This window comes from Corvus brachyrhynchos, unplaced genomic scaffold (genome assembly GCF_000691975.1).
Source record: "Corvus brachyrhynchos isolate BGI_N302 unplaced genomic scaffold, ASM69197v1 scaffold544, whole genome shotgun sequence".
Classification (NCBI taxonomy): Eukaryota; Metazoa; Chordata; class Aves; order Passeriformes; family Corvidae; genus Corvus; species Corvus brachyrhynchos.
Window position 1 is genome coordinate 1,416,270 of NW_008238325.1, and position 10,282 is coordinate 1,426,551.

Here is a 10,282-nt window from a genome sequence, read left to right on the forward strand (position 1 = left end):
AAATTTCTACAGCTTCTACATTTGCGTCCTCACAACAGCCTGATGAACTTCAATTGAGCACACAAGTGTAGGAGGAAAACAGGGCATGAAAACGGGGAAAAAAAATCCATTCAACTATTTAAAATATGAGTAAAACTAAATGAGGGATGAAAAGCTGAATGCATTTCACAACCTCTGTTCACCGGAATATGAACGAGTTCATCAGAAACACGGAACCAAGTGAAACAAATCCTACTCTGCCTGTAGGGCAGTGATGGATTTATGGGTGTTTTTCCCTAAAGGAGTGGCAAATGCAAAACCCCACCAATATTTTTTCATTTTTTTGATTTGTCTCTCTTCTTTTCCATTTTGGTAACACCATAAATCTTCGTCAACCACCCTTATTGAACTACGTGTGTCCTGATTAACAATCTAATGGTTCTGAGAGATGAAACCCATTAATTTTCATTATAGGCCCTTAAAGCAGGCACTAACTCTTACTTTAATTCTGATGGAATTGCCTTAATGAAACAAAGGTGGCTGAAAACTGAGGTCACCACAGTGCAAGGTGCTCATGCTCGGGGTGGTTGTAGTAACTCCCCACTCCTGCTACTGCTCGGAGTAGTAACTCCTCACTCTGCTGCTTTTCAGAGCAGTAATTCCCAATTCCTGCTCTTTTCCAGAGCTCGGTGCCCCTCAGGGACTCCCCAGGCCATGTTGGTGGCAGGAGGGGGTTGTGGCTGCACAATTGATGGATATTCCTGAAAGTCCAGATAAACAGGAGGACTGAAAAATACTAAAAAAATCACCCAACAAACAAACAAACAAACAGTGGAAAGTTAGGAACAATTTTATTGCCAGAAACTCAGGTGAGAAAAATATTTACTATGGTGATGAGGCTCAGCCCTGGCACAGCACATCCAAGGATTAAGTGACAACAAAGGGATGCAAATCCAGTGGCTGGACCCTGGCAGAGCTTCCCTGTCCACTCTTGTGCATTCCCACACCACCACTTCTCTTCCCATACACAATAAAACAGCCAGGATTTTAATAAAATGTCAGGCCAGTAATAAAAGACCATTTTTATTTGACCTTTCAGGAGAAGGTAACCGAGTTTGTAGTGAAATGAATCTGCAGGTTGAGTAGAGCTGGGCAAGAAATGGATTTATTGCAGTGATATTTGGGATATTTTTCCTCCCAAATTAGGATTAAAAGTAAAAGTTGTCCATTTCTCAAAAGGTGATTATCAATGAACAAATTTACAGCAGCTTGGTAAAATATTTTCTTCCTTTATCACCAAAACCGATTCAGTGTTGAGCAGTCTGAAGGAAAGACTAAAGTTTGAAGGAAACTAACGTTTGAAGGAAAAACAAAAGTTTTCCTTTAAGACACATCAAAAGAATCCCAGGATCATTGAGGCTGGGAAAGCTCTCCAAGGTCACCGAGTCCAAGCTGTGCCCGATGCCCACCCTGTCCCCAGCCCAGAGCACTGAGTGCCACCTCCAGCCCTTCCTTGGACACCTCCAGGGATGGGCACTCCAAACCTCCCTGGGCAGCCCCTGCCAAGGCCTGAGCACCCTTTCCATGCAGAAATTCTTCCAGAACACGCAGCAAAGCTATGATGAAGGGGGATGGGTGTCTCTCAGGGATGCCAGGCCAAAACCAGGCAGACTTTGGAGGGGTGTTAGCCCCATGCATTTCACAGTTTCAGCACTCACACCCAGCACAGCTGTGCTGGAGCCTTTCTGCACCTACAGAAATAGCAGAGAAAATACATGTCCCCATATGTCTCCACACCCAGGGACCCAGAAACAACCCAAACTCCTCCAGAAAGAGCTCAGCAAGCAAGACAGAGCCACGGAGACCCAGACAACACATCCTGAAGGTCACCACAATCCATCTTGGAAAGAACCATGTAGTTGAAAGGCAGGAGTTTCTCCATCCATCAAACCATTACCCATGGAGGCTTCCAGTCCTGGCAGCTCCACGCAGTGACCCCTGACTGGAGGCAGGGATGAGGAGTGAAACATTTTAACCAATAGTTACTAAAAACGTACATTATTTTCACTTTCTTACCAATTATTCAGTAACACGACCAGGAACTGCGGAATTTTCTATCCAATCAATCCAAACTACTTTTGCTGCAAAATATGGAGTGGTAGAAGAAGGAGAAGAATGTTTAGAGAACAACAATCTTCCATTTTGGTATTTTTTACTCTTATCTATTTACTATAAAGAGAAGCCTAAAACCTCTAAATTTTTCACCCTGTAACAATCTTATCTAGTAGTCTATCACCTAATTCACACCACTGTATTTTCTAGCTGTTGTCTGACTGTTGGTAATTTTTTCCAAGGTTTAAAGCTATACCAGTGGTGTCCAGGGGGGTAAGAACCCTTAAAAACAGGCACAGAAATATTCTCAGCACTCTGGGTTCCTACAACCAAGGCTACTTTTTTCCCTTGTGTTGTTGATAGATAAGGAAGAGCCGCCACTGTCATGGTAAGACCAAGAGCAGCCCAGGAGCTTGTTTGAACTTTTAAACCACAATTCCATGTTTTCCCGTTGGATGAGGGCATTCACAGCCTTGGTGGGTCTGGATGCCAGAGGATCCATAGAGTGCAGCTCCTCCCAACAGCTGACAGATGTGACAAGAGGGCTCCCAAACACCACACAAAAGCCACACGTGAGCTGGCTCTGATGCTTTGGCCTTCCAGATCTACAACCCTAAGCCAAGAAATGGGTAAAGGCCTCATTGGATCCTGAAATATTCCCCATTTTCATGGTAATTTCTGAGTCAGAGATTTGAAATGTTAACCAAGTCACAGTATTTATATAATTTCTAGCGGGCTGTAGCATTGTGTGCAACAGCAGCAGCGATTTGCAAGGTCACAATATGATTCTTTTAAATATTTCTAATTCCAAAACCTGTTTAAATTGTCTGCTTTAAAACTGTAATTAAAGCTTTCAGGGAAATCCTTTCTTACTCCTTTTATGTTACCCAAGTCCTCCTCTCACTCCTCAGTTGCCTACACCAGATCCCACATAGGAACCTGAAATATGGATTTGTCTCCTACACCTGCCATGGAATATGGGCCTGGTAATTGAATTAAAGTTCTCCAAAATAAATTGATTTAGTGCAGCAGATGGCCAGCGTGAATTTCAGCTTGCTGTGTGGCAGCCAAGTTGATTTAAATCAACTCGAGGAGAGGTAGGCTTTAATCAGGTCAGCTGACAGCTATTAGAGCAAACCTGATTGAAATTCAGAAATTTGGGGAAAATAAATTCACCACCAACCCGACACTGCCCTCCCACAGGGACCCAATGGATAAAACTTTTAAAACATTCAAATGATTTTGGTTTGGGTAATAAGATTTAGTAGAGCATGGCTGGCTTTTATTTTGCTGTTTAGCCTCCTCTGTGCCTTTTTAGTGGAAAAGGTGCCACATAAAACCAAGCACCACGGAACATGAGAAGAGGGAAAAGGTTCAATTCTTGGCCGCCTTCAATCAATTTTTAAAACCGTTCAAACGAGACATAAAATACTACGAAGTCAAAATAGCTGCATTTTATACTCAGCTTGCACAGCTGTAAACAAAAATAAAGCTGAAAGGGGAGAATTCGTGCAGCAAATATTTCCTTTTTCCCAGTCTTGACATTAACCATTCCTTCCATAACAAATCTCTTTGCTAAGCGTAGAGATAAGATACAGGTGAGTTTTCTGTGCCACCTGGGATGCCTCATTAGTGGTTTTTGATAATTATATTCTCCATGGCTCTGGAACAGCTGGGCTTTATCTTCCAAGTAGGAATGAAATCTCCATCCTGCTTTCTCTCTTATTTTGAGCATCTTGTACACAAAGCTGGTTCAGAAATAGATTTTCCAGCTTGTTGGCCAGCTCCAAATCTTTATTATTTATTTTCACCTCAAAATCGTGATGAAAGGAGCACTTCAGAAGTATTTTGGGGAAATACATATTCAAGAATGAGACTGACTAGGAAATAATGGATTTTTTCAACCAAATGGGATGTTTAAACATTTTCCATATTAAAGAAGAACAGCCTGAGACACAACTCCACCTCCCCACCAGCCATTTCTCAATGTGGCAGGGAAGGTGTGCACAGATAAATGAAGCTGAAAACCAGGAATCATTAAAAGCCACCAGGAACTGACAAACTGTGGATCCAATTGAACCAGCCTTGTTCTAGTCCCAAACAAGAAAGAAAACACCTTCAGCGTTTCTTTAATCCAGTGGCAGGATTATTTTTAAAACTCTTTTTTTACCTGCATTTCTGTTCCATAAATCACAGAACATCTCAGGTTGTAATGGGCACGTGGGATCATCAAGTTCCACTTCCATGCATTTGTATATGGGATATTCTGTGTGGTTTTCCTGTAGGATGTCGTTAGAAAATCAAGTGAGGTTGGAATAGATTCCTTCATTAGTGCTGGAGGGGAGTCTGCCATTTCTCTGGAGGCAGATTAGGCTAAAAAAAAGTTGCTTACATTTGATTTGGCTCATTCTTGCATGCCCTTATTAAAAATACCTTCCCAGGATCAGTTTCTGTTGCAGGCTGCCATCAAACCACGCTTCCCAACCTCCCTGTCTAGACAGAAAAGAGGAAAAAATATGAAATTGTGGGGTGTGGGATTGATCAGGAGGAGATTTTTCTCTTTTTTTTTATTATCAGCACCCAGCAAGGACCTGTGTGTGCTCCTTGTGCACTTCAAAGTCATCTCACCTCAATCTTTGCATGGATTGACATTGCTGGACTTGGATGAACCACAAAATTCGGGATGGAAGCAGAGGGTGCAACTGTGGATGCAGGTGCTGGGGTCAGACTCTGCACCAAACACCCAAAAAAACCCTGAGCATGGAGCATCCAAAACCCACGGCGGCAGCAGCAGTTGGCAAATCTGAGTCATCCTACAAATGCACAACATCAAAAATGTCAGAGGCTCGTTGGAAACCCCAGCGCTTTTCCCTCACGTCCCTCGAGTCAAGAGTTGCTGTTGTGTGCCCAGAGTTGGGATGGAAGGAGAGAGAATCCAATACACTCTTTTATATTTCATCTCTTTACTTCTCTTTCCCCATTTAGCTGCTCTCCCACTCGTGATTCACAACGTTCCAGCCACTTGGAAGTCAAAGGGAGCCGAAAGCCGCGGCACAAAACAACATCTTGCAGAATCAAATGTTTCAAGTGGGTCTTAATCATCAGCTTACATTGAACTTCAGACTATTCATATGCAGAAAAGATTGCAAAATCCGAGCTTCAGATGGCATTGCTTCATTAATGGCATGAGCAGCCACAATTATCGGGCTGTTGTTTCCAACAACGAGCTTAGAAATACAGGGAAATGGCCACAATATCTTTATTTATTGGGTTGGATCTTTGAAATGTCATCTCTGAGGCAACTTTTTTTTGAGGCAGCTCAAAAATCTGTTCTCGAGTTTTTGGGGAAGAAAAATAAAAGACACACCAGATAAATCGAGCTATTTTTGTACTGACATGGATGACAAATATGTATCCAGAAACATTCAGCAAGTGGGTTATTCTTATGTTTCCCTAATTCAATAAGGCTAAATAAGGTGAATAAGAATAAAGTGAGTCAAGAGATTATCTGTTACAATTGATATCTCTGTGTGAATGGGATTTCCAAGTCCTAGAAAGTCCAATTTCAGGTTGACAGTGCTGTAATAATGAGAAATTCCTTCTGGGATGTTTGTTCTGAACCATTCTCCGTCCTGGAATACAACAGGCAGCCACTTGTCCTGTCAAGGCTGCTAATTAAATCCAGTGATATCCATCCTCCATAATGCACCATTTCCATGGTGAGTTTACTTAGGAAAAGGTCCTGAGAACTGGCAGAGAATAAATCTGCTCAGACATAGCTGTGCTGAATAGTCCATGTGTGCCACCCCAAAATCACAGAATCACAGAATCATTCAGGTTGAAAAAGCTCTCTAAAGTCATCAAGTCCAACCATCGACCTTAGGTTTTCACAGCAGAAGCTGAAAACTCTGAAAACAATCCCAAAACTCCAAACCAGGGGCCTCCTGCATGGGAGTCTCTGGTTCTGCAGAGTTTCTTTGGCAGCTCCAGGAATTCCTAGACCTCCTGAAAATTCCGTTGCTTACAGGGTGGTTTTGGTGTCGAGGATTTGCATACATCTGCAAATATAAATAAACCACTTATATAAAGAAACGAGCTTGGCAAGAGCGTATCAGCTGTTCTGTTCCACCCAAAATGGTTGCTCATTTTTCCGTGGCTTTTAAAAAAACCCCAGCCCTTCCATTTTTCCTGGAAAGTTGTCATTCCCACATATCCCCATGCAGGGAATCATCCTTCCTAATGGGCCTCTACTGTGAGGCCTTCCAGGTGCTTTACAAAGAACACAGGGGAAATATTTTGCCCCAGCTCTGGTTTTTCATATATTTAATATTCATACTGAAAGGGGGAAACTCATCTTTCTCATTTTTGCTTTTCAGGTCCTTCTTGTAAAAAAAGAAAGAAGATTTTAATTTATTAAATGGTTTAAAAATTAATTGTATCAAACACATAAAGTATCATAGGATGGATTTCCCTGTCCCCACCACAAAAAGTTCCTCAAATGGATTTCTCTGTCCCCACCACCCTAAAAAGTTCCTCAAATATTCTGTTTTGCCTATGATTAGGAACTTCTACATTTTACAAATATTTCTTTCTACTGAAGCAATTTTTTTCTCTTAATCAAAGCAATTTCAAGGTAGAAGTAAGAGGAAATCTCACCTTTGCATCGTGTTGTGAATCCATAAAATCATTCTTCTTATCCTTCAACTCCATCATCCACTGGCTGGAAAAAAAAAATGAAAGTTAAGAGGGAAAGATTCTTCCACCGCAAAATCCTTAAACAAAAAATCCTTAAAAATACACAAGTAAACCAACAAACTAAAGAAATCAATGGGATTTGGGGGTCTAGAAATGATCAAATAGAGGCAAAATTTAGTCAAGCAGAAACAAAAGCAAGCAGGAGGATATCAGTGCCCAAACTTAATTGCTTAAATTCCTTAAATTTCTGGAGTGAAAGGTAATATATTAAGGAAGCTAATTAGATATTGATTTAAATAAATGCAGACTCCTGGTGGCTAAGCAGTAGTCATTAAGGGTTCTTGTAGAAATTAAAGGCTACGAGGAAAAAACCCAAATATTTTTGCAGCCCTGGTTGTAAGAAAGGCAAAAATTAAAATCTCATTCAGCCAGAAGTTGCATTATTTGAAAACACACTCCTGTTATTGCACCCAGACCCTCACGGAATTCAGTGGGAAAGAACTGGCTGAAAACACGGAGCATGGGGTTGTAAACATCCAGCCTGCAGTCTAATTATCAGTTACAGGATTTCATGGCATCAAATCCACCAAATTTAAGCATTTATGGTTCCCTGAGACAATAGCAACAGAATTAAAGAGCACTGAAAGAGTGAAGTTTCCTGGGAATGAGAGGAAAGATCATGTATTTCTGTTTGTTGGAAAGCAGGAATATCACTGGCAGAGGGATCCAGCTCCTACCCATCCCTGGGAGTTAGCCCTGAGCTGGGTGGGACGTTGGGCTCCCCAGCCTGAACTTTTCTTGGGAAGGATCCTATCTTTCCAGAGGGAGAACTTTCCAAGAAACTCAATAAAAAAGGAGAGGTGAACCCCTACTATAAAAATAAGTAAACACACAAATAAATGAATATTTGATTATATAAATAAATATTCAATTACATAAATAAACACAAATTAAAATGAAGCTAACTACCGTTTTAAAATTAAAGAAAGAGATAATATAGAGCAAATAATTTGCAAACCCCTTTCTTTTCCCTCCTTCTCTGTCCTTTCTCCGTCCCCAGAGTCCAACACTCTCTCTGACAGCTCCACATCTTGTGCTTTCCCTCTAATGTGTGGTTTGACTGTGCCCTGTGTTTTGGATGCTCCCTTGATGGCCAGTTGCTTCAATATTCTAACAAGCCCACTGTAAAAAAGAAATAAAAATAAGCATTACACTTTCTTTGTCAAGGAATCATTTTAGGGACGTATTCAGTTGTGAAGGGGGAGTTATTGTAAATCACTATCACCAACCAAGAGGAATTGCTCCCAACAATTCCCAGTGACAGTCCCAAAGAGACAACTACTGCTCACGCCAATCATTTTTCTTTGCAGAATTTTCTGGACTAGAGCCCTGAAATTGTTGTTTCCATTACTGAGAGGTATTTGGAACCTCCTCCTTGATTGAGTTTATTTTTTGTGCTACCTGAACACAAAATATAGAAATTTAAATTGAGTTTATACAGAAATTGGACAACACCATCAGGCAGCAGGTGGTTTGGGTTGCTCCTTTCAGCTCTCCATAGCAATCTTCAATTTCATATTTTTGATTGATTGTTTCTAAAATCAATTCTAAATTTCCTATTGGTTTGAAAATTTGCAGATATTCCATTTTTTTCCCCCTTTTCAGTGCATGTGGGTCACCAAATTACATGGAATTGTAAATGTGGTGTAACACTAGAGAATCACAGGATGGTTTAGGTTGGAAGGGACTTTTAAAGGTCATTTAGTGCCACAAGGAGGGACCAGGAGCTGTCCTGCTAATTCCAGGCTCAGAGAAGCCTTTGGATTGACTTCCAGGAGTCGTTAGTGGTGCTCTTCCCTGATTTAAGGCTCCCCACAGACCTTAGCCAATGTTTTGGTCCTTACTGACACCGCTCTATGAAGTACGACTCATTTAATTAGACGGGAGTTTGGGGGAGATTAATTACCTTGTGAGGTGCTTGACATTCCCCATCTGGAGCAGAGCTCCCGGCTGTCACCTGCTGGGGGAGGAACCATTCCATCCACGGAAAGGCACTTCATTCCATGAACACTTCATTCCCAGATTTAGCTGCTCCTCCAAGGGCTCAATGACGCTCCTGGATTGCATCCTGTGCAGCCCCCTGAAGGACAAGGGGATGAACTATTCCATCCATGGAAAACCATTTCCAGAACACATCGTTCCCAGATTTAGCTGCTCCCACAAGGACTAAATGATGCCCCTGGATTGCATCCCATGCACGCCCACATTTCACTGAAGGACAGGGAACGGCAGGACGGCCGTGACATGGAGCTGTGGCTGCAGCTGAGCAGCATTTCAACTCTGTTGTTTCCTCTCTCAATGTTACAAATAAATCCTAAAAAAAACAATTAAAATGTTCTAGAACTCCCTACAAATACCTGGGAACGACAGCCAAGAACTCCTTGTTGATGTCATCAACGAGCATCGCATCACATTTTTCTGTGAAATCAGAAAATATAAAATACAGATTGATCCTTTTTGTCTATAATCTTTAAAAGAACAAATAAAATGTAACAAAGAGAAACCCACAACGCCAATATTATTCTCTGGTCTAGGCAATGTGTTAATAAATTGACCTGATTATACTCACATTCCACGTTAGAAGAACAATTGGATTTTCTCCTGCTGGATTTTTCCAGAAACAGATATTTCCGGGCCATCAGAAATGTTGTGAATGTTTCTCCTGTGCCACAGATTGGGATTTTATTTCTTGGTGCCTTCATCTAACCCAATAACTTGTGCTGAAATTAGATCAGGCATTTTAGGAAGAGATTCAATCTTATTTTAAGACTCCTCATTGATGCTGCATGAACCACATCCATTATTAATCTGTTCCAGTGCTTAATTACCCTTGTTAAGAATACAATTAAGAAATTGTCTGCTTTTTGGTTGACCTTTTTCTGTGTCCAATTTTTCTTCCATTTCTGTAAAAATTTTCTGATAATGTTTCTCCTAGATTGTCTCATACATAGCCCTGCTCACACAGAAATATATTTAAAATACAAGCTCTCCTCTTCCTTGTCTAGAGTAAAAGTGGTCTATGTATAGAAGAAATAAAAAAATTAAAAAATTTAGAAAGGAAGAACAGAAAGGACAAAGAAACATAAAATAAATTATTCTGTAAAAGTGGGTGATTTATTTAAAAGAAACTGAGTGGCTCATCTTGCACCAGGGCTATTTTTAGACAGAAGTTCAGCATTTAAGGTTCAAATCCAAGGTTTGCTGATGCCCAGAATTTATTGTTGCAGCTCTGCTGCTAAATCCATCATCCCTTGGATATGATGCTATGAATAAAGGGGCTGGAGTGTGTTCAGGGAAGGGAGTGGGGTTGGGAAAGGGTCTGGAGCCCCAGGAGTGGCTGAGGGAGCTGGGAAAGGGGCTCAGGCTGGAGAAAAGGAGCTCAGGGGGACCCTTGTGGTTCTGCACAAGTCCCTGACAGGAGGGGGCAGCCGGGGGG

General features: G+C 41.3%; 1 long non-coding RNA gene across 1 annotated transcript in view; it reads right to left on the reverse strand.

Annotated features, from left to right (window-relative positions):
* Positions 1–3,346: 3,346 nt before the first annotated feature.
* The window catches only part of LOC108446766, a 54,113-nt gene continuing 47,177 nt past the window's right edge, over positions 3,347–10,282 (reverse strand). Inside the window, exons 13-19 of the long non-coding RNA XR_001862066.1 lie at positions 9,416–9,566; positions 9,204–9,264; positions 8,753–8,926; positions 7,805–7,968; positions 6,748–6,811; positions 4,484–6,149; positions 3,347–4,370 (exon numbers count right to left, since the gene is read on the reverse strand). This is a non-coding gene — a long non-coding RNA (uncharacterized LOC108446766). The remainder of the gene's footprint in view (positions 4,371–4,483; positions 6,150–6,747; positions 6,812–7,804; positions 7,969–8,752; positions 8,927–9,203; positions 9,265–9,415; positions 9,567–10,282) is intronic.